Raw genomic sequence first — 25,497 nt, 5'->3', positions numbered from 1 at the left:
TGTAAGGCATCGAAAAGTGCATGGAATTAAATAGAAATTACAAATAAAAAAACATTTTGATGCATTTTAACAATGCAGCACATTGCATGTACATGGCATGGTATATTGCATGTACAGTAGATGGTAGCACACATGCACACCATCATACGCATTTGAAGTGAACTTTAACACATGCCCGCTGTTGAAACTGAGGCCTTACTCAGATAGTAAAGGTTATTTTTTTAAGATTTAGTGAACAGTCAGCTAAAGTTAGAAACTTGGCTTACACCAAGGAAGTATTTATTGATGCCTTGCCGGTGTACAGTGTTCTCAGCACATCCAAAGGTACATGGCTCTACAATGAATTAGACTAGAAAGACAAATTACTACGCCATTACCCACAGCATTTTTATTATACAGTATATCTAATATTTAGAGCTTGCACTTTCACCATAATCCTCAAAAAATATAAAAATAGACAGGATTACAAATTGTTCTATTTGTTCTTTGAAAGTTATGCAGAGCAGGCGGGCTGGCACAGTCTATGTATCCCTTCTCACTGTGCTAATCCTAGATTTTATTGAACCATGCTGACACACTGCCAAGTGTAATTAAGAATAAATGTAATCGTTACTTTAAGAATTTGCAAGTGTATTTCCGGTGTCCTCTACAATGTAGTGTTGAGTCAGAGCATTGAGTATAATTCCTATTTATTTGCTTCTGTAATTCTAAATGTTAATTGATCACTGTGATATTATGCCCTATGCATACCTAAGTGTCTTCCTGAGCACTTGAAGCTTGTGTAGTTCAACAAAATGAGGGCAATCTGTTTTAACATTAAATCACATAAAAATATGATCCTTTTTGAGATTATATTGCATTATGTATTCTTAAAATGAACATATATATGGACTAATCTGGCTCTCTTGGCAGACTATTTTTCTGGTATTGTATATGACCCTTCAGTGAAAAAAATATGCTCACTAATGAGTTTTTTTCCTGTTACGAAGTGACCCTCACCAGTATGAAATCAGTTAGCTAGTTACCGCACTAAGAAGGTTACTTTAATTCAGTATTTTCATGGGAAGTAAAAATATAAGTCTGTGAAGATAACAGCTGACCTTAAGACCAGATGTTCTCAAGCTGAAAATACTGCTAAAAATCTGAACCAGAATATTTAATATACTATAATATATATGTAAGTATACAATTGTGCTCAAAAGTTTGCATACCCTGGCAGAAATTGTGAAATTTTGGCATTGATGTTGAAAATATGACTGATCATGCCAAAAAAACCTGTCTTTTATTATGGGTAGTGATCATATGAAGCCATTTATTATCACATAGTTGTTTGACTCCTTTTTAAAGCATAATAACAGAAATGACTCAAATGGCCCTGAAAGTTTACATACCTTGGAATGTTTGTCATTGGTACAAACACACAAGGTGACACACATAGGGTAATATGGCAATTAAAGGTTAATATCCCACATCTGTGGCTTTTTAAATTGCAGTTAGTGTCTGTGTATAAATAGTGAGTTTATTAGCTGGATACATGTGGAACTGAAAAGCCATTTGAAGCAGAAAAGAACAGTCAAAAGACCTGTGTAACAAGGTAATGGAACTTTATAAACATGGAAAAGAATGAAAAAAAAGTATCCAAAGGCTTGAATATGCCAGTCAGTACTGTTGAATCACTTATCAAGAATTAGAAAAGACAGAGATCTCTTTATACCAAGCCAAGGTCAGGTAGACTAAGAAAAATTGCAGCCACTACTGCCAGAAGAATTGTTCGGATACAAAAAAACCCTACAGGTAACCTTAGAAGAAATACAGGCTGTTCTGGAAAAAGATGGTGTGGTTGTTTTAAGGAGCACAAAACGACGATACATGAATATAAATGAGCTGTATGGTCGAGTACCCAGAAATAAGCCCTTACTGTGCCAATGCCACAAAAAAGCCAAGTAACGCATGTCAAGGTGTTGTCAGGCACATTTTAACCAGGTTTTTTTTGTGGCATTGGCACGGTAAAGGCTTCTTTCTGGCAACTTGCTAATGGATTAATATTTAGCACAACTGTACTTCATTGTACAGTTAATGACAATATTGAGGGTAAAAAGGAAATATTTTCAACGCACATTTGCTCAGCTATAACAAAATAACCCTTTCCTTTGCTGTATAGGGCAAAGGAAAAGGTTACTTTTCTGGCCACTAGGAGCAAAATGAAATACACTATATTGCCAAAAATATTGGGACACTCCTCCAAATCATTGAATTCAGGTGTTCCAATCACCTCCATGGCCACAGGTGTATAAAATCAAACACCTAGGCATGCAAACTGCTTCTACAAACATTTGTGAAAGAATGGGTCGCTCTCAGGAGCTTGGAGAATTCAAGCGTGGTATCATGATAGGTTGCCACCTGTGCAATAAGCCCAACTGTGAAATTTCCTTGCTACAAAATATTCCACGGTCAGCTGTAAGTGGTATTATAACAAAGTGGAAGCAACTTGGAACAACAGCAACTCAGCCACAAAGTGGTAGGCCACGTGAAATGACAGAGCGGGGTCAGTGCATGCTGAAGCGCACAGGGTGCAGAAGTCGCCAACTGTCTGCAAAGTCAATAGCTAAAGACCTACAAACTTCATGTGGCCTTCAGATTAGCACAACAGTACGCAGAGAGCTTCATGGAATGGGTTTCCATGGCCGAGCAGCTGCATCCAAGCCTAACATCAGCAAATTTGCAATTTGCAATGCAAAGTGTTGGATGCAGTGGTGTAAAGCAGGCCACCACTGGACTCTAGAGCAGTGGGGACGTGTTCTCTGGAGTGACGAATTAAGCTTCTCTGTCTGGCAATCTGATAGATGTGTCGGGGTTTGGCAGTTTCCGGGAGAACGGTACTTGCCTGACTGCATCATTGTGCCAAGTGTAAAGTTTGGTGGAGGGGGGATTATGGTGTGGAGTTGTTTTTCTGGGGTTGGGCTTGGCCCGTTAGTTCCAGTGAAGGGAACTCTTAAGGTGTCAGTATACCAAGACATATTGGACAATTTCATACTACCAACTTTGTGGGAACAGTTTGGGGATAGCTCCTTCCTGTTCTAACATGACTGCGCACCAGTGCACACAGCAAGGTCCATAAAGACATGGATGAGCGAGTTTGGGGTGGAGGAACTTGACTGGCCTGCACAGAGTCCTGACCTCAACCCGATAGAACACCTTTGGGATGAATTAGAGCAGAGACTGTGAGCCAGGCCTTCTCATCGGATATCAGTCCTGACCTCACAAATGCACTTCTAGAAGAATGGTCAAACATTCTCATAGACACACTCTTAAACCTTGTGGACAGCCTTCCCAGAAGAGTTGAAGCTGATATAGCTGCAAAGGGTGGGCCAACTCAATATTGAACTCTATGGACTAAGACTGGGATGCCATTAAAGTTCATGTGCGTGTAAAGGCAGGTGTCCCAATGCTTTTGGCAGTATAGTGTATCTGGTACTTCTGAGTACAGTTGAGCATATGACTCAGCCCATCATCCATGTGACAGCATTGGGTACTTTGCGATTGGCCCTGCACTATTATGTGGGGAGGAGAACAAGTGCACTGCACTGTGTAAGCTATAACAAGTCAGTTTATAACTAAAACAAAGCTTTCTTTCCCCACTCCCTGTAGCCATTTGCAGTGGCATGGTAGCAAAGAAAGGTGAATATATAACGCTGGAGGGGGAGAGTTAAGTGACCCTTTTACTACATTACCTTGGGTACAGAAAAGGATCACTTTAAAGATAAGCTTAGACCTGGTTCACAATACAGTGGGTATTTGCGATGCAGGAATCGCAGCGATTCATTCCTAATGGCACCTCCACGCATCTAAAAACGCAGCGCATTTGCGGGTGCGGGAACCACAGGGAAATCCCACGGTGCAAAAGCACCATGCGATTTCCCAGCTGCCGCAGTTTGAAAATAGTGCAGGAACCTTTTTCTTGCATTAAACACAGACACAGAAGTCCATTCAAATGAATGGGTTGCCGTGCCTGTATAAACACAACTTGCATACTCCTGATAGTGTGAACCAGGCTTAAGGCAATCATTTTTAAAATGGCAACATACATGTCCTTTTATAATTGTATTTTCAAATTTTAGATAATGGCAATAGAGGCAGTCTGTGCATTTTAGAGCTAGGCCTACAATGATGTCCTACGTGAATTAATCCAAAAATTGTTGTCTGTAATCTTAGACACTCAGCACGGAAAAAACGGGGCCTGGATTACCTATCAGCAAAATTGCTTAAAGCGGTATTCACCCAAAAAGTAAACATTATTTTATTGCAGCTTACCAATTCTCAAATGTGATGGCTGCATTTGTGTTCTCTTTTAGGTATTCATTCTTAGATTTGCATTTGGTGATCTAACCAGGAAGTTTGTTGTTTTTCAAAAGAACAGGTTTTCTTGCAGATGTATCAATTTACGACAGGGGTAGGCAACCTTTCAGACAACATGAAGTAAAGCAAAGATCCCCGGGGGGATCCATCACCCCCACAGTAGTGTTCTCTGTCCCCCTTTACATCACCCTCCACTGTAGTGTCCTGTACCCCCAATGCAGTGTCCTCTGCCCCCTTTTCATAACCCCCCACTGTAATGTCCTCTGCCCCCCTCCTCCCCACAGTAGTGCCTGTACCCCTAATGATGTGTCCTTTGTCCCCCTTCTCCCACAGTAGTGTCCTGTACCCCCAAACAGTGTCCTCTGTCCCCCTTTACACCACATCCCCCCCCACAGTCGTACCCTCTGTCCCCTCCCTCCCAGTAGTATCCTGCACCCCCCCCCAAATCAGTGTCCTCTGCCCCCTTCACATCACCCCCCCCCCACTGTGTACTGTCCTCTACCCTGAACCATAGCAATGTTTTCTGCGTATAAAAGTGTCCTCCGCCTCCCCGTCCCCCAAAGCAGTGTCCCATGTCCTTTTCTCATCAAAATCCCCCCACTGTAGTTTACTCTGTCTCCCTGTCCTACAGTGTCTCCTAAGCCCCCCCCCTTCCACAGTGTTTCCTAAGCACCCCCTCCCACAATGTTTCCTGTGTCCTCCCTCCCACAGTGTCTCCTGTGTCCTCCCTCCCACAGTGTCTCCTGTGTCCCCCCTTCCACAGTGTCTCCTGTGTCCCCCCTTCCACAGTGTTTCCTGTGTCCCCCTTCCACAGTGTCTCCTGTGTCCTCCCTCCCACAGTGTCTCCTGTGTCCTCCCTCCCACAGTGTCTCCTGTGTCCCACCTCCCACAGTGTCTCCTAAGCCCTCCCTCCTGCAGAGTCTCCTGTGTGTCTCCTCCCACAGTGTCTCCTAAGCCCCCCCTCCCACAGTGTCTCCTAAGCCCCCCTCTTACAGAGTCTCCTGAGTTCCCCCTCCCACAGTGTCTCCTTTGTCCCCCACCCACAGTGTCTCCTGTGTCCTCCCACCTACAGTATCTCCTGTGTCCCCCCTCCCACAGTGTCTCCTGTGTCCCCCCTCCCACAGTGTCTCCTAAGCCCCCCCACAGTGTCTCCTGTTTTTCCCCCCTCCCACAGTGTCTCCTAAGCCCCCCCCCCACAGGGTCTCCTGTGGCCCCCCTCCCACAGTGTCTCCTAAGCCCCTCCCTCCCCACAGTGTCTCCTGTGTCCCCTTCATATCACACACACGTAGCACTGCCACAGCAGTAACAATGGACAGATTAAGGGCAGGTACCACCCCTCCTTGAAAGTATAGGGACACACTGGACACCAAGCAATAACACAATGGCAGAGAAGGTATCCACGGCATCCCCTCAGATCTGATTGTACTCCTGCTAGATGGCCCCAATGTCACCAACTCAAAATCTGAATGGTTAGAGCTACAGTTTTATTGCCACGTGCCTGTAGGCTACAGGAACATGCACTGTTGATATTGAATGCCCCACGGCAGATTTCTTCGACCCTGGCAACACATGATGGCTATCATGGCTGATATATGATTTGACAAAAGCTCCAACACTACTAGAAGTGGTTAAACCAAGAGAAAAGCTATGGAATAAAGAGAATAGACTAGTGGAAATAACACAATAATGGAAAAAATATATTAAAACAAGTCAGTTATTCTGATAGTCTAGGCAATGTTTAGGCCAGAAGAGAAGGCCCACCACTGAAATAAAATATATTATACAACATCAAACACAGAACCATTTATATTAGTCCCTTTCTTCTGATGGTGAACACAGTCCTGTGTCCCAAATACATTCATACACTAGCAGTATGTTTTTGAATTGTAGGAAGAATGCAGGAGTACCTGAAAGAAAACCATGCAGGGTATATATACAAACTCCATGCAGAGAGTGTTCCCAGGATCCAGAGTTGGAAGGCAAGACTGCTAACCATTTAGTAACCCTAAAAAATTACCTTTTCTGAAAAAATCTTAGCTTACCATTTATGATATCCTCATGACTCTAGCTGCCGGGCTGTACTGAGGTTTATAAAATATGCATAAATAATGCAGGATACTTGTTTATATCATGCTGTTTGAGAACCACGCAGCATTGATGTATAGAAAATAAATGATAAATGATCTCTTCAGAAGGATCACAGTGATCTGGACACAAATTAACACAATGGGGGGGGGCTCTTGATCAAAGCTGCATCCTTTGATTCCTGGTGTGAGAAAACCCTGCAATGTATTCCTATCCCTAACGAAGACCTAGGCCTTTGAGGTAGATTCACTTATACAACATTTTTCTACACCTGCTTGTCTTAACAAAATTGCCTAAAATACAGTTTCCAGTCTTATGCTTACACAACATACATTTAAATGTAGCCAGGCATATTTTAAAAGTCGGCTATATTGATAAATAATTTGTGCAAATTTATCTTACTTGCCGAATAAGCTACTTTCTTCTCAATCATTTTATATTTAATTATAAATGAGCCCCTTCACTGTATTTCAGTTAGTATGCCAGATTCACATTACTTAAAGTGGTTTTAAACCATAAAGCAAAAATGTACTGTATTGCAGCTTATCAAGCTATACGTCACTGTACCTGAGCACCACAAACCATAAACTTTATTTAATTGATTTTTAATATTTAAAGCAAATTCACCCATCCATCCGTGTTTACATGCTTTATTTGCTGAAAAAATCATTTTGAAAAACACCCCTAGCATTTTTGCCTGTGGCCATCTTGGGTGAGGTCAGGTGATTAATGTAACACATATTTCCTGGAATCCATCTGCCCATAGCTCAGGCATGCAGGCAGGATGGTATGCTTAGCTGAGAAAACTCTTCCTCACCTCCTGAAGACTCCTAGGATGTATGACATAATTTGCCTAGGCCTGGTAACCAGGAGGTAACTGAAGAAATTAAAAAAAAAAGTGTAAAACAAGTAAATATGATATACTTTCCTATCTGGTGCTAGCAACATAATGATTAAAATAGTCAATGTTGATTTAGAGAGTGAAGTTCTGCTTTAAGTGTGGTGGCTGCAATAGGTTTCTTTTTTTTTTCCCTTTATTGTAGCCCTGCATCGGTAGTCAACAGGAGAGAGAAATGTCCAGTATTGGTAGTCAGGGGGAGACAAATGTCTGCCATTAGTGGTCAAGGGTTGGAAAAATTTCCCAGTGTTGGTGGTCAGGGGAAGAAAAAGAACCGTTATCGGTGGTCAGAGGGAGGAAAAAAAGCCAGTGTCATTAGTCAATGGGAGGAAAAAGTCTGGTGTTGGTGGTTAACAGAGGATAAAATACATTAAGAGAGTGGTCAGTGTCTGTACCCTCATACATTGGTGGTCAGTGTCTGTGCCCCCATACAATGAGGATTAGTGTCTGTGCCCCCTTACATTGGAGATCAGTGTTTGTACCTTAATATATTGATGGTCAGCGTACCCCCCTTAACATTGGTGGTTAGCGTGCCCTCATTATATTTGTGGACAATGTTTTCACAGTTCAAGGTGGTCAGTGTGCTACATTACTTTGGTGGTCCATGTGCCCCCCTTACAAGGTGATCAGTGTGCCCCATTACATTAGTGGTTCACGTCTAAGTCATGCAGATAGCAGACAGAAGAGATCACAGAGGAACCAAACTCAGTGCTTAGGATTCCAGTTAGTACACATTATAGTGGGTTATGTTTTGTTTATTTTTTATGTCTGAGGTTTACAACCACTTTAAATTACTCGATGGTCAGTCAAATCTGCCAATATATTATATTTTCTGATCATTTCCAAATCCTCAGCTTGGGGAAAAGCAAAATCACCAAATCTTCATTGCAGATTAATAATACAGATTATAAAAGAAGAGGATCAGCAATAAAGGAGGAAGGGGCAGGCTCTTAAATGTAAACACAGGCTAGGTTTACATTTGTGATTGTTGGAATTGGCCATCACAGTGAACCAAAAGGCACAGAGGCCAGTGAAATCCCCATTACTATCAGCTATTGGGAAGCATGTAACTCTCTCTCTTTTCTACTATATTGTAATGTTCAGTATCTGAATGACCAGTCAGCGGGTCCTAATACTGTAATGTATAAGCAGAGAAAACCAAAAGCTAATACAAAGCTATAACGTGGGGTTCTACTAGGCAAATAAAGTGGTGGAGGAAAGTGGGAAAGTATCAGCAGTGGTAGGTGGGCTATTAAGTTGACCTGTGCTTGTTTTATAAGTCAAAGCAACAGGTTTGCTTTAAAAGTTTTACTTAGGATCCAGACCTACAAACATAGAAGGGAATGTTTGGAAAATGAATGTAACTCTCCTATGATTTGTATTCTGTGTGCAAACACTTATCCTGTCATATTCACTACTATAGCAAGATACACATTTTTCAGATTCACCTCTTAGCTACAAGCTCGTCTTTTGTAAGCCACACATTTGTATTGTAATTATTCAGGTTTTTGTTTAAAAGTATGCTTCATTAAAGATGTGCCGCTTCAGTCTTCTTTCAGTTATTATTGCACTCATTTCTATCCCCTTATCTGGAACCATTGTGTTTCCTATCTGCTAGACTTGGAAGGGATCCCTTCTGACTGCAAGGTATTGCGTGGTGTTTTATGACAACATAAAAAATGGTCATTGTGACTGGATTCATATAACTCAGATATAAGCTTCTGTTCCTGTTAAATGACAGTGAGGGTCTGGGACCGGGAATATGATGTTACAATTGATGGCAAAGGCTGTCTTTTCCAAAACACCTTGTGTCATTTGATTTTCCACTATCCCACTCTCTTAGGTATAGCTTTACCATGTTTACTATTATCCAGATATCTCAAATCATTGTGCATTGCCATATTAACTTACAGATAGCTGATATAGTGTCTTCTCTGTTCCTCCTTGGCGATTATTGGAATAATGATAGTCTGTTCTTTACAGATAAAACCCCAGTCTACTATGCAATTCAAAACTGCTGTATTAAAGATACCATAAATATATAAATGCCTTTAAAATGCTTAAATGTCAAGTAATTCTCACATCACTTTTATTGAAGGAGTCAACTAATTCAGGATCAACAGGGAATTTAAAGAAAAAGACACCAATCTTCATAGTCTGTTCCACCAGTCCATTAAAGGTCTGAAAACCCCCATCACTGTAAATACCATTCCTTGTAAATCTTTGCCTTGGTTTTTATGGGTGCTGCAGATTTGACATACATGAATATTAGCCCTGTTCATAGCGATTGAGGTCTAGTGGTTGATTTACTAAAGAAAAAGGAGCTGTTCACTTCACTACATTTATTAAGCCATGGGGCAGATCCCCTTGAAAATCTGGAATAAGAAACTAACCCTCTTTTTTTGGGGGACTTTCAAGGCACATATAAGCACACATTATAAAATGGTAAGATACATTTTATTGTACTAAAAGTATAAAATCACATCAATACAATTTTAGAAACAGAGTTCACGTCATCAGTAATTTGGGTTGGTTTCAAGACCAACATAGAATATCTTCTTCTTCAGAGGGGCCTAGATAAAGGAGAAGATACCTAAAGTGGAAACACATCTGTAAGTACCACTGATTCCACTCCTCTCTCAAACGCTAAGCTTCTCTGCCTGCCTCCAGTTGACATCTGCCTGCTGTTCCCCTCGGTAATCACTGATTCCATTCCTCTCTCAAACACTAAGCTATTTTGCATGACTGAAATCATCTGCTTTGTTAGACTTATTGTAACTGCTGTCTGTACTTGTCTATATGAAGTTAACTTACTCTCATATTGACTTGGTTGAAATCAAACATCTTGTCTTATCTTGTGTCCATCTTGCTTGCAATTTGGTAAAGGCAGAAAACCTCCACCATGTGTCATTTATTAGCTCATAATTGAACAATTGCCTAACCTCCCCCAGTCCATGCAAATATAAATGCAGTACAGTCCTTGGGACAGCTGGCAAGGGGACAAGCTGGCATTCCTTGTGCAAAGTGCCATTCCGGCGCTAAGTGCATGGCACTTTGAACACGGCACTTTAACTAAGGTTAACCTTAACTAAGGCAAGTACAAACATTAGTGCTCCAAGTAGTCTGCAAGTGCTCTTTCCTCTCTTATGTCTTTCCCTGAGCCTTCCTTTGTTATTTCTCCTCTCTCCAACATGTTCTTACTAAGTTTCTTTTTTACTATAATGCCCTCTCTCCTCAAACCCTCTCTTCTTTACCTCTCCTCCCCACTCCACAACCTGTACCGTCCTCACATCTGCCCTCTCAACATCATTGCACTTATCATCTCCTGCTCTCTCTTAGCAGACATAATGTTACCATTCCAAAATCACTGTGGCATTTGCCCTCATATAAATCCTGCTCCCACCTCCCTCACCCTCCTTCTACTACTAACTTCTGGAGACATCGCCCCAAACCCTGGCCCTCCACCATCAAACTCCCACCCACAGAAATATCAGTCTCCCTTCTCTGGCAGCAGCTGCAATCCTCACTCTCTTATCTCAATTCCTCTGCTTCCACGCACTGACCCCTCCCTCTTATGTGCCCTCTAGAATGCCCATTCAGTCTCTAAAAAACTTTCCACTATCAATGAAATCCTCCTCTCCCATTCCCTCAACCTACTTGCTATTATCGAAAACCTGGCTATAGGAATCCGACTCTGTCTCCTCAGCTGCACTCTCCCATGGTTGCCTCTTCTGGACTCACTCGCCCAGACCCAGTGGACAAAAAGCGGGCGGAATTGGACTTCTTCTTTCCCCACAAAGCACGTTCCAGGTTCTTCCTACACCTCCCTCTCTGTTCCTCTGCTCTTTTGAAATGCACTGTATTTGTCTCTTTTCTCCTGTTTGTCTGAGGATTGCGGTCATCTACTGGCCTCCTGGCCCAGTTTCACACTTTTTTGATGCATGGCTAACCTACTTTCTCTCCTCTGAGGTACTTGTTATCATCATCGATGACTTTAACATCCCAGTCAATGTTAACTCTTCAGCCACTGCTCAACTACTCAACCTAACCTCTTCTTTTAACCTAACACAATGGACACAAACCACCACCCACTCTAACAGCAACACCCCCAACCTTGTATTCTCCCACCTATGCACTCCTTGTGACCTCTCTAACACCCCTTTTCCTCTCTCCGATCACAACTTTATGACCTTCACACTCTCCCTGTTTCCTACTTCCCAGGCCTCCAACCGGCAAACAGTTACCAGTGGAAACCTCCACCACCTCAGCCCTTCCCTTCTTCACTCTGCTACTGAGTGCCTTTATGATAAAATTGCACCCCTGTCCTGCGCAGACCTGGCCACATCCGCCTACAACAACTTACTATCATCTTCCCTGGACGCACTTGCTCCTCTCTTTACATGCAGAACCAGGCCTCTCCTGTCACAACCCTGGTAAACAGATGACACCAGAAGTCTCAAGAGATGCAGCCATGCCCTTTAAATTCTTTTAAGACTTTACCCTATACAAATCTGCTCTGCTCAAATACAACTCCGGCCTCCACGCTGCTAAACAAACCTACTACAACACTCTCATCAGAACCCTCTCATCCAATCCTCATCAACTCTTTTCTACCCTTAATTCCTTACTCCACTCCCCCCCCCCCCACTGCCTCCACCCACCAACTTATTGAACAGGAGATTGCCAGTAATTTAAGAACAAGATCGGCACAATTTGTGATGAGATCTCCAGTGTCAAGCTTCCTCCTCCAACCAACATACCAGGTCCAACACCACACTCAATGCTCTCCTCCTTTAACCCTGTTACCACCGAGGAAGTTTCTGAACTCCTTTCCAAGGTTCATTTCACCACTTGTCCCCTCACGATTAATGCAGTCTCCTTCCTACTCCATACTAAACTCTCTAACCCACACCTTCATCCTCTCACTCACTACGGGCATCTTTCCCTCCCCACTCAAACGTGCACTGGTTATCCCCATTCTTAAAAACCATTCATGGACCTCACCTGTTTGAATAGCCTAAAGACACATCTTCCTGCTCCCATTTGCCTCCAAGCTTCTTGAGCGCCTTGTTCACGACCGTATGAATTGCTACCTCACCGGCAACAACCTTCTTGATCGTCTACAGTCTGGCTTCTGCCCACAACATTCCACTGAGACTTCCCCAATAAAACTCACTAATGACCTACTAACTGCTAAAACCAATGGCCATTACTCCATACTCCTAGACCTTTCCGCTGCCTTTGACACAGTCGACCACCCGCTCCTCCTCAGTAAACTCCACTTCATTGGCCTACATGACTGTTCTCTCCTGGTTCTCCTCTTATCTTTTTTTTACACTTTTAGTGTCACATACAACAACAACTCCCCCTCTTCTCTTCCTCTTTCCGTTGGGGTACCCCAAAGCTCCTTCCTTTTTTCTCTCTACACCTCCTTCCTGGGCCAATTGATAACCTCCCATGGCTTCCAATACCACCTCTATGCTGACGACACCCAGATCGATCTCTCCACTCCCCAGCTCACCCGCTTAATCTCCTCATGTATCACAAATCTACTAAGCGACATATCAGTATTGATGTCACATCACTACCTTAAACTCAATCTTTCCAAAACTGAGCTTGTAATATTTCCTCCTTCCTGATCCCCTACTCATGACTTTACAATTAAGATCAACAGCACAACCATTGGTATTTCCCCTCATGCCAGGATGCTAGATGTAATCCTAGACTTTGACCTCTCCTTCAGGCCCCACATCCAATCACTGGCTAAATCTTGCCATCTCAACCTCTGCAACATTTCCAAAATCTGCCCCTTTCTGACCAATGACACCACAAAACAACTTATCCACACCTTGGTTATATCCTGCCTTTATTACTGCAACTCCCTTCTCACTGGCCTACTGTTACACAGGTTATCCCCACTTCAGTCTATTATGAATGCTGCTGCTAGACTCATACACCTTACCAACCGATCAGCGACTTCTGCCCTCTCTGCCAATCCCTTCACTGGTTTCCACTAGCCCAATGTATACAATTCAAAATGCTAACCATAACATTCAAAGCCATCCACAACACTGCCCCTAGCTACATCACCAACCTCAGAACCAGATATCATCCAAATCGCCCGCTCCGCCCCTCCCAATACATCTTACTCTCTAGCTCCTTCATCACCTCTTCGCAAGCTTCTCCAAAGCCTATCCATCCTCTGGAACTCCCTACTCTAGTATGTCTGGTCAGCCCTCACCCTGTGTGCCTTTAGGCAAACTTTGAAAACTCACTTATTCAGGGAAGCTTACCCCACCTACACCTAAGAACTGTACTTGAGTCACCTTCATCAGATCATCCCCTGCAGCTATCACCTTTGGTACCACCTCCCCCTTCCTTTAGATTATAAGCTTCATGTATTGTACTGTCCCCTTTATATTGTAAAGCACTGCGCAAACTGTTGGCGCTATATAAATCCTGTATAATAATATTAATTAATATTCCAAAGATACAACACTACCAGGGACTATATGCAGATGCTATAATGATCCTGTGTGGAGTGATTGATGAAAGAAAACCGGCAAAATTTAAAATCAAGACATATTTGCTGTTGCCCTGTCCAAAAATTGCCCAGGATGGGACCAAGATATCCCCTGAAAACTTCCATTGCAAAATGAATAGCCTGTTTAGCTTTGATAAATCAACACCCAGTTGCTATTGTTCTGTTAATGGTATAGCCTGTGGGGCAGCAAGCAAGAATAAGTAAAGTAAAGTAAAGAGGAATATATGAAAGTGTTACACACTACAGCTAACTAATCATCCCTGTTTATCAGATTTCTCTTGGATTGCTTATAGGGCATTCCAGATGAGTTTCTGCATGTACGTTTTTGATGCATTCCAGTGCATGTTATATGTGTTTTACCTCATTCCAGAAGCATTCCATACAGAAAAAATGCAGCAGGTTTAACTTTTGTTGACTGCACTGGAACGCATTGCTCTGGTGTGAACTATGGCCATTGGAATATATGGATAGCACTATGCATGCATTTTTGATGCAGATCAAAAATGAACTGTGAATTATTCCTGCAAAAAAAAAAAAACACTAGCGAATTGAATCACCCTCATCATTTTCTTTAATTTCTTTGGGCTGTAGTAGTTGGATTTTACCATGTGATACCTCCCTTTTTACCATTCAGCAACATTCTTCCTACATAAAATGCCAAGTACTTCAGCCAGAATTATGTGTTTTAGAACTAAAATGCAAAATCCTGCATAGAGTTTCACAAGTGGGAAGACTGAGTTTTTGTTTTGTTTTTTTTTTTACTTTTTTTTATTCATACCTTGGTTTCCAGCAAAGACCAATATCTGATCGTATCAGTTATATGCATAGTTAATTCCTTTTCAACACGTACAGCTCCTGTGACATTACTGAAAATTCAATATTTGCAAGCTGGCTTGAATAAGTATATGCAAATGTGATGCAAATGAATACTTGCCATTTTATTCCAAGCTTTTTGTGTTACTGGAGGATGTTAAATGTATTATTTTTTTAACATGTAATATATTACCTTTTTAATCAGAGCAAAAACGTAACGGAAATTCATCACTAGCCAAAAGAAAAACCCTTGGACATGCAGCTATACACTAACTAGCCATATGCAGCAATTCACTAGTTTTCCAAAAGATAATATCTGCATTAATATTGCAACATTTGGTAATACTCAATTCAGTCTGTGTGCAGCCATGCTGAATAATTGTTTGCAAATCCAGGCCAAATGTTGGGTTTTTGTAGCTGCCAGTATTCCTGAAATTCCTAGCTGCTTATTCAAAAAGAACAGCCTAGGTTTAAAAGTAATAATTATTCACTACATATTTAACGTGTGTACAGATTTTTAAAGGTAATAACTGTTTTGAAGTTTAAACTGGAAACAAGTAAAATAGCACAACATTCAGATCAGTTTCATCTGTTTTTAACTTTTCTTTAATCAAAACATTATAAGTTCGGATGGGTCTATGTTAGCAACTCCAGTTGTGTTCTCATATTTCTTCTTAATCAACTCTATTTTGTAATGGTATTGGTATGAGATAGTTAGCGTCTAATTTGCAAGGTCATGTATATGTGACTCTAAATGCAGTCAAAAAAGGAATATATTCATGCTGTGGTTTAAAGTACACTGCTCAAAAAAATTAAAGGAACACTTTTTAATCAGAGTATAGCATCAAGTCAATTAAACTCCTGGTATATTGATCTGGTCAGTTAAGTAGCAGAGGTGGGTGTTAATCAGTTTCAGCTGCTTTGGTGTTAATGAAATTAACAACAGGTGCAATAGATGGGCAACAATGAGACAACTCCCAAGATGACCCACAAAACAGGAATGGTTTTACAGGTGAAGGTCACTGACATTTTTTTCCCTACTCAACTTTTCTGACTGTTTTTCACTAGTTTTTCATTTGCCTAGAGTCTGTGTCACTACTGGTAGCATGAGGCAATACCTGGACCCTACAGAGGTTTCACAGACAGTCTAACTCCTCCAGGATGGCATATCAATACGTGCCACTGCAAGAAGGTTTGCTGTGTCTCCCAGCACAGTCTCAAGAGCATGGAGGGGATTCCAGGAGACAGGCAGTTACTCTAGGAGAGCTGGACAGGGCCATAAAAGGTCCTTAGTGCATCAGCAGGACCGATATCTGCTCCTTTGTGCAAGGAGGAACAGGTTTATCACTGCCAGAATCCTACAAAATGACCTCTAGCAGGTCACTGGTGTGAATGTCTCTGACCATACAATCAGAAATAGACTTCTTGAGGGTGGCCTGAGGGCCCAACGTCCTCTAGTGAGCGCTGTGCTCACTGCCCGGCACCATAGAGCTCGATTGGCATTTGAAAACCAGAATTGGCAGGTCCGCCACGGACGCCCTGTGCATTTCACAGATGAGAGCAGGTTCACCCTGAACACATGTGACAGCCGTGAAAGGGTCTGGAGAAGCTATGGAGAACATTATGCTGCTTGTAACATTGTTCAGCATAACTATTTTGATGGTGGGTCACTGATGGTCTGTGGAGGCATATCCATGAAGGGACACACAAACCTCTACAGGCTAGACATTAGGTGTCGGGATGAAATTCTTGGACCTATTGTCAGGCCCTACGCTGGTGTAGTGGGTCCTGGGTTCCTCCTGGTGCATGACAATGCCCAGCCTCATGTGGCGAGAGTATGCAGGAAGTTCCTGGAGAATGAAGAAATTGATACCATTGAATGGCCCACACGCTCGCCTGACCTAAATCCAATAGAACACCTCTGGGATATCATGTTTCGGCCCATCTGACACTGCAAGGTTGCACCTCAGACTGTCCAGGAGCTCAGTAATGCTCTGGTCCAGATCTGGGAGGAAATACCCCAGGACACCATCTGTGGTTTCATTAGGAGCATGCCCCAATGTTATCAGGCATGCATACAAGCACATGGGGGCCATACAAACTACTGAGTACCATTTTGAGTTGTTGCAATGAAATTTCAGCAAAATGGACTAGCCTGCTGCATAATTTTTTCACTTTGATTTTTGAGGTGTCTTAGAATTCAGTCCTCTGTCCATATGACGTCACACACACTGCAGAGCTAGAGCACAGAGCTGAGTCTAATCTGGGAGCTGATTGGAGGAAAGTGACACAAAACCCCCTCTTCACAGGCTCAGAGAAACATAGAGCTGAGGGTATGAATTATCTGCTATGTGCTGGAGCAGGGGGAAGGTCTCCTGGGAGGATGAGGTGTCAGACAAAAATGTGTCTGGTTCAGTAGGAACTGGAAAAAATTTTGATCCATGTTTGGTAGGGTGGTTGTACAAAAGTCGATCTACCGACTACCTTCTGTACATCCGCCATGCTGGAAAATTTTGCTTGATCAGAGCCGCCAGCTATAGCTGATCAATATATTCTGGTGGTGGAAATGTCCCTCCTGTCAGAATACAATAGCTCAGTTAGAGGGATTCTCTCATCCACATCGAGCGTGTGAATGCTGAAATCGAGCTTTTTAATTTTTTTTTCATTCACCCTTCTGGTTGAATGAAAAAAATTACTAATGTATGGACAGTTTTAATCTATTAGAGGTGATTCATGCAGATAGCAGAGACAGAAGAGATCAGAGAGTGCTTTGGATTCAGGTGAGTACATACTATGGTAGGATATGCTTTGTTTAATTTTCATGTCTGAGGTTTACAACCACTTTCAAGTATTTTTTTTGTTATTTAAATATTTATTAGTTTTTCAGATTAACAAGTTATACAAATATATCCTTTATAAAAAACATAATCACAATGTCAAGAACTTTAATCTTTGCAACTTATCCCCCCCTCCCAGACCCTCCCCTCCTACCTATTCACCACCCTTCCCCCCCCCCCTCCAGCCCCCCCCCCCCCCCCCCCCACGACTCTGCAATTTCCTATTCCTTTCTAGGGATCCAATCTCAAATAAGAAAGGAGCAAGTAAAAACCTTATTGTTCTATATTAATCCCCCATCAACTCCAAATTTAACTTTGAGTTTTAAATTCATCCCATTTGTTCCATCTTATATGGTGACTCTCCATCTTATCTTCATTCATATGATAAAGTTCCTCCAGTCTACATATTTGATCTACCCCGTCAACCCAATCTTTTATTTTCGGACCTCCTGTCTCCTCCAAAACTTGGGTATCAATCCCTTTGCTGCATTCAAATAATACAATAAACCCGATTTTTTATATTTTTTGACTGAAAGCTTGGTACTAAGAAAAAGGCAAGTCTCTGGGTCTCTTATTACTTCTACCTCTGAAATTTTTTGAATCAAACTTACTATTTTCCCCCAATACTCTTGGATTTTAGGACATTCCCACTATATATGATACATTGTGCCTCTACCTCCACATCCACGCCAACACATAGGTGAATTATCCCCACTTAATCTATGTGCCACACTCGGTGTGATATACCATCTTGCCAAACACTTATAATTCATCTCAACCTCCTTCATATTTACATTCCCATGAATTACTCTATATATTTTCCTCTGTTTTTCCACATCTAGTGTCACTCCCATATCCCTTTCCCATTTTTCTAGAAATGGAGACCTTATATCAGTGTCTGTTTCAGTGAGAATCTTATATATTTTAGAAGTTCCATGTTTCCCATCTCCCCGTGTATCTAACAAATGCTCAAAAGGGTTCCAATCCTTTCTTATTCTTAAAGGCTTTGAAGCTTCCCTATAAAGTGTTTCAATTGAAAATAACGCCACTGATCCATTTTTGTGAAAACATCTTTTTTTTACAGTTCCTTAAGTGATTCTATTTCCTCCCCCACCACTATATCCCTTAATTGTGAGTCTTCCTTCTTTATCCACTTCCCTATGATACCTTCTTTACCCGGGGGGGCAAAACTCTGTGGACCCTAAGGACATTAATAATGAATTAAATTCCCATCCCATCTGTTTGTGTAAAGCATCCCACACTTTTAAAACAGTTAATGTGAACAAGATTGTGCTGTCTACTAATCCTCGGTATTGTGGCAGTAACCATACGATTCTACTTAAATTGGTACAACTTAATGTATTTTCTATTTTAACCCAACTTTTCCCGTTTGCATTGTGTGTCCAATCAAAAATTCTCACCATTATAACTCGCCATTAGTATCTTTTCAAGTCTGGTACTCCCAGTCCATGTTTCTCATTATTTCTACTTAAAATTTCATAGCTTATCCTCGGTTTTTTATTTCTCCAAATAAATCTTGGTAACATTTTTTTAATTGTTCTAAAATATACTTCTGGTAATTTAATTGGTATCTCTACCCTCTCTCCCTGGGACAAATCCTACTTGATCTATGTGTATCGATTTCGGCATATGATCTTTTAACCTATTTGCCAGAACTTTTGCCTATAGTTTAGTGCCTGTGTTTAATAAGGAAATCAGCCTATAACTTGAACAGTGAGTATCATCCTTTCATTCTGCAATCACCTCAAGCAAAATTGGTATCATTTGAAATTTGTATAGAATTTTTGGAACGATCACCATTTTAATCAAATTTATACGTCCTATTCACAACGTGGTACCCCCTCCTGATTTCCTTAGTTCATCCTTAATTTCATTTAACAAAGGGATGTAATTAATTTTATACAAGTTCTTGGAGGATACAGGTAGTTTTATTCCTAAATATTTTAGTTCTTTTCCTCGCCAAACGAAGGGGAATTCCTCCTGTAATCTATTTTTATCACGATTTGGAAGATTTATATTTAAAATCTCTGTTTTTGTTGGAATAATTTTTAAATTTGAAATCTCCCCGTACTCTTTCAATGCTCTCATTAAATTTGGCAATTTTATCCTTGGGTTTCCCACATAGAACAGCATATCATCTGCATAAGCTGCCACCTTATGCTCTGTGTCTCCTATCCAGATTCCTTTTATATCTATATTATTCCTTATTGTAGCTAATAGAGATTCTAATTACAAAACATACAGAAGTGGAGACAGGGGACAACCCTGTCTTGTTCCGTTTTGCATCCCAAAATACTCTGATAATTCCCCGTAGACCATGATTGCTGCAGAGGGTTGACCATATAATTTCCTAATCCATTCTCTCATTCTCTGACCCATCCCCAATACTTCCAGTGTATCCAACATATATCCCCAATCTACTCTATCGAAAGCCTTTTCAGCATCAATCGAGAGAACCACCACAGGGGTTTTTTCTTGCCTACTTTTTTGTATGAGAAACAATGATCTCAGTCCATTATCTCTACTCTCTCTCCCCGGGACAAATCCTACTTGATCTATGTGTATCCATTCCGGCATATGATCTTTTAACCTATTTGCCAGAACTTTTGTATATAGTTAAGTGCCTGTGTTTAATAAGGAAATCGGCCTATAACTTGAACAGTGAGTATCATCCTTTCATTCTTTATGTATGAGAACTATATGTGCTTGTAGGGATTCCTTCCTCATTTCCATCTCTCCATCCAATGCATTCATATATATCCTCAGTTTAGGTACATATAGTTCATTATATTTTTTATAATACCGCACTGTATATCCATCTGGTCCTGGGATTTTCCCCGCTATTGTACTTTTTAATGCTGTTTGTATTTCTTCCTGCGTTATTTCTAATTTGAGAGATTTTAATTGTTCCTCACTTATTTTCGGTAGTCCCGCCTTTTTTAAGTATGTCCGTCTTTTTTCTATTTTTCCTACCTCTTCTTTATTTCTAGAACTGTGGGGAATAATATTATATAAGGTATTATAATATTCTTTAAACACTTTAGCTATATCTTTAGTTGAATACACTAATTCTCCTTTGGGATCCCTTATTTTCTCTATATACAGTAGTTCCTAGTTTTCTTTTTTCTCTGAGCTCTCATTAACCGCTAGCCTACAGGGCACTTATACCCCCTTCCTGCCCAGGCCAATTTCCAGCTTTCAGAGCTGTCACACTTTAAATGACAATTGTGCGGTCATACAACACTGTACCCATATGCAATTTTTATCATTTTTTTTGTGACAGATAGAGCTTTCTTTTGGTGGTATTTAATCACCTCTGTGTTTTTTGTTTTTTCTTAAACAAACCAAAAACCACTGAAAATTTTGGAAAAAAAAATTTTTTTTCTTAGTTTTTGTTATAAAATTTTGTAAATAAGTTATTTTTCTCCTTCACTGATATGCACTAATGAGGCTGCAGTGGTGGGCACTGATAGGCTGCACTGATGGACACTGATAGGTGGCACTGATGGGCACTGATGAGGAGGCACTGGTAGGTGGCACTGATGGGCATTGACAGGCATCACTGATGGGCACTGAAAGGCAGCACTGATACATGGCACTGATATATGGGACTGATAGGCGGCACTGACTGGCACTGTTAGGCGGCACTGACTGGCACTGTTAGGCGGCACTGACACGGCACTGATATGCGGCACTGATGCGCACTGAGAGGCAGCACTGACTGGCACTGATAGGCGGCACTGACTGGCACTGATAGGTGGCACTGATTGGCAGCACTGATAGGTGGCACTGATTGGCATTGATAGGTGGCACTGACTGGCATTGATGGGTGGCACTGAAAGGCAGCACAGATGGGCACTGATATGTGGCATTGATGTGCACTGGTAGGCACTGATATGTGGCATTGATCTGGCACTGATGGGCACTGGCATGAGGCAGTGATGAACACTGACACAAGGCACTGATGGACACTGACAGGTGGCACTGCTGGGGCTACACTGATCATCAGGGCACACTGATCATCAGTGCCCTGATGATCAGTGTACATGTCCCCTCCCCGGAAAGCCGATTACAGGCTCTCCTCTCCTCTCAAGCTGTCAGTGTGACAACTCGAGAGGAGAGAAATGCTGATAACTGGCATTTCCCTGTTTACATGTGATCAGCTGTGATTGGACACAGCTGATCACATGACCGAGCCGACATCTTTGGCTCTTTTCGTGATTGGTGATCCGCTGTGTCCGTGGGACACAGCGCACTGCCGATCGCCGCGCTGCACGCTCCCTGAGCCTGACATGCACGGTGAGAATGGGAGGACGTCATACGACATCCTCCCAGAACAAGAGAACCGCCTTGTGCCCGTCATTGGACTATATGGCGGGCGGGAGGTGGTTAAATATGCTCCTGGCCTGTCTCCCCATCTATATCTCTCACTTATCATTTTATTAAATACTCTTCCCTTCTCTTCTTCCAGGAAATTATTTAATTCTTCTCTGTTATTTGTTACCCTCTGCATAATCTCTTTTGTTACTCTATGTTTGTGTGTCTGTTCTAGCTCAAAGAGTTCCCTAAGAAGCGTATTCATTTTTTCTCTTCTTTCCCTCTTCTTCTTAGCTTCTATCGCTATCAAAATTTCTCTAATATACGCCTTATGGGCCTCCCACACCGTTGCCACAGACACTTCCTCCGAATCATTCTCTTCAAAGAATTGCTCTATTTCTTTTTTAATTTTCTCATCAGTCTCCTGATCCTGAAGAAGTGTCTCATTTAATCTCCAACCATTTCCCCCCTTCTGCTCCTTGCCCATAGTAGTTGCATTGTGACAGGAGAGTGGTCCGATATTGACATCACTTCTATTTTTACTTTGACCAAAGACTCAAGGGGGTTTATTTACTAAAGCTGGAGAGTGCAAAATCAGACTCATGTCTGCATAGAAACCAATCAGCTTCCAGGTTTCATTGCCAAAGGTTCATTGAACAAGCTGAGGTTAGAAGCTGATTGGTTTCTATGCAGAAGGGAGTCTGATTTTGGACTCTCCAGCTTTAGTAAATAAACCCCAAGGAGTCGATATTCTAGCAATATATAATCCAGTCTTGAATACTTCTCATGTGCATGTGAGTAAAACGTATAATCTCTGTCCTTCATATGCTTAATTCTCCATATATCTACAAGTTGACATTGATATATCATTTTTTCAAGGACCTCAGAGATCTACTTTCCTCTTTCTGCACAGGAGACGTCATGTCTATCTGAGGATCCATACAAAGATTGAAATCTCCTGCCACAATTAAACTACCTTTTTTGAAATCCAATAATTTTTTCAAAGTATCTTTTAGGAATATCTCTGTTTTTTTATTCGGGCAATAAATATTTGCTAGTGTGCAATCTATTTCTTGTAATTTTCACTTCAGAAACAAAAATCTGCCTTCAGGGTCTACCAAACTATCTTCCAATTTAAACCTTATATTTTTTGCAAAACCTATTGCCACTCCTTTAGCTCTTCTAATTGGGGAATCTGCATAAAACCACATTGGATAATATCTGGAATTCAATTTCACATTTGTTTCTGGCCCCAAATGTGTCTACTGTAGAAAAACCTATGAGGACAATCTATGCTGAATCTCTTTAAATATCCTAAATCTCTTCCCAGGGCTATTTAAACCATTAACATTATAAGTCACAAAGTGAATTTCTTCCATTCTTCCCTTTTCCTCCTATCCTTTTCCTCCATCCCTACTCTCCTCCTATCTTGTCCAAAACTTCTCCTTCGTTCCCTCAAACTTCTCCAAACTATTATATCTCCTACTATATTGCAGAGTCTTAACCTACCTACCCCTTCCCCATACCCTTCACCCTGCCTCCCCCCCATCCCCCCACCAACCCCCCTCTCATCCCCTTCCCCCCTCTCCCCATCCCACCCCCTCCCCTTTTAAGCTATTCTATTGCCTCTGAATCATTTGTGGACCTCTTCTACTTTTGATTCCACTTTGGGGTGGAGCTCTAATCATGGACACCTCTTCCCTTTTACCCTCCCCCAACGTCCTGCCAAAAAAAAAACAACTACAGGAAGTAGGAGAGGGGGGACCCCCCCTAAGCTGCTCAATCCTCCCTCACTCTCCCCCCCATCCCAGGAATATCTATTTTCTGCAACTCAAGTCTCTCGCAGAAGTCTCTCAGCTCTTCAGGAAACTTTAATCTTGCCGATCATCAATTTTTCCAGCTATATCGAACGTTCTGCTTCTTCATTTGATCAACTAATGGTTTTAATATTTTCCTTGTTAGCAGAGTCTCTGCAGCAAGACTTGTGACTATCTGTAAATTTATTTCCCCATACTTTATAATAGCTCTTCCCTTCATCTTCCAGATCTCCTCTTTTTTCCCTATAATATTGGAATTTAACAATAATATCTCTCGGACTTTCTTTTCCTCCTTCTTGATATATTCTTCCTATTTCCTATTCTTTTCAAGTATTCTAATATCAGTCAAAGCTACCTACATAAATTTATTTAGCATGTGGGCTGTTATGCATTTTAAATGCATCTTTTCACTTGTTCCCCAAATGACCAAGACTAGATTCGACATTTGTAGAAAAAAGTAACAGATGCTCTTCTACTCTGGTATGTGGAGGAAGGCTGCCCCCATTAGAGGCTTCTCAACCTGATAAGCATTATATTTTTTCATCAGGAATAATTGACTGCAAGTATGTTTCTTTTTCTGAAAAATGATATATACAGTATGCAGTTATTAGGCTATGTGCCCATGATTGAAATCCTCCTTTTCAGCTGTGTATTACTCTTGAACCGCTTAGAAATATTTTTTCTGTGCTAGCTCAACAGAATTGTACTCCTTTTCCTGTTTAGTTTTACTATTTTATTGGATACATAAGAAGTTTGTTAAGTAAACCTGTTTATTTGCAGTCATGTATTTTACACTGCTAGTGAGCAGTAGTGTATTGTTTTTCAGTGCAGTAACTAAAGTATTTTAAGCACAACCATGTCGGAGCCAAGTACAAAAAAGTAAATGACCGGAACTGAAAAATAAATGATACATACAGTATCTATCATCTTCAAAGAACATAACTATAACTACATACAGTTGTGCTCAAAAGTTTGCATACCCTGGCAGAAACCGTGAAATTATGACCTAAAAATTGAAAATATGATAGTATTGAAAATATTTAATTGCCATTTTAACATGTGTGTCACCTTTTGTGTCTGTAACAAGGTCAAACATTTCAGGGCAAGTAAACTTTTGATCATGGCCATTTGGGTGACTTCTGTTATCATTATGACTTAAAAAGGAGCCAAACAACTATGTAATAATAAATATAATCATTATCCTTAAATAAAAGTTTTTTTTTTTCGCATAATCAGTCATATTTTCAATCTTAATGCCAAAATGTCATGATTTCTATCAGAGTATGCAAATCTTTGAGCCCTGCATCACCAATAGACAAATCGAAACCTTTACACAAACAAATCCATGGCAGCTAATAACCCTCACCATAGCTATAAGCTTAAAATAATCCACAATGAGAATTTATGTATATAACTATAATAGCATACTATTTTGCTGATCATAATTTATAGGACACCTTTTTATATGAAGCATCAAGATTTTGCACTCACATATTGACTGTTTAGCATTGACCTATTTGGATGATTATTTGATTGGATATCTGCCTTCAAAGATCAGATATGTATTCAAAGATCAGAATACAATGAGTAGTATGGGTAATGAAGCTAGCTGGAAAAGTTTGTCAACAGGCTAGGATAGTTAATGCACTATGTCTGCCAGCAATGTACACTTATTCATTCAGATGGATTTGCTTAAGGAAAATAATGCATTTGAAGAATTAATGTATTATAAACATTTTATAAGCGTAATTTATGTTACAAATTGCCAGCATTTACTTTTCCCCATATGGGTATATTGCTTAGAAGAAA

The 25,497-nt window shown here is 41.0% G+C and overlaps 1 protein-coding gene across 1 annotated transcript in view; it reads left to right on the top strand.

Annotated features, from left to right (window-relative positions):
• TRPC3 (transient receptor potential cation channel subfamily C member 3) overlaps positions 1 to 25,497 on the top strand; it is a 326,064-nt gene that overhangs the window by 51,523 nt on the left and 249,044 nt on the right. The gene's annotated exons all lie outside the window — the stretch shown is intronic.

This window comes from Staurois parvus, unplaced genomic scaffold (assembly GCF_062004578.1).
Source record: "Staurois parvus isolate SC_StPar_1 unplaced genomic scaffold, SC_StPar_1.0 ptg000122l, whole genome shotgun sequence".
Classification (NCBI taxonomy): domain Eukaryota; kingdom Metazoa; phylum Chordata; class Amphibia; order Anura; family Ranidae; genus Staurois; species Staurois parvus.
This window is presented reverse-complemented; position numbering and strand designations above follow the sequence as displayed.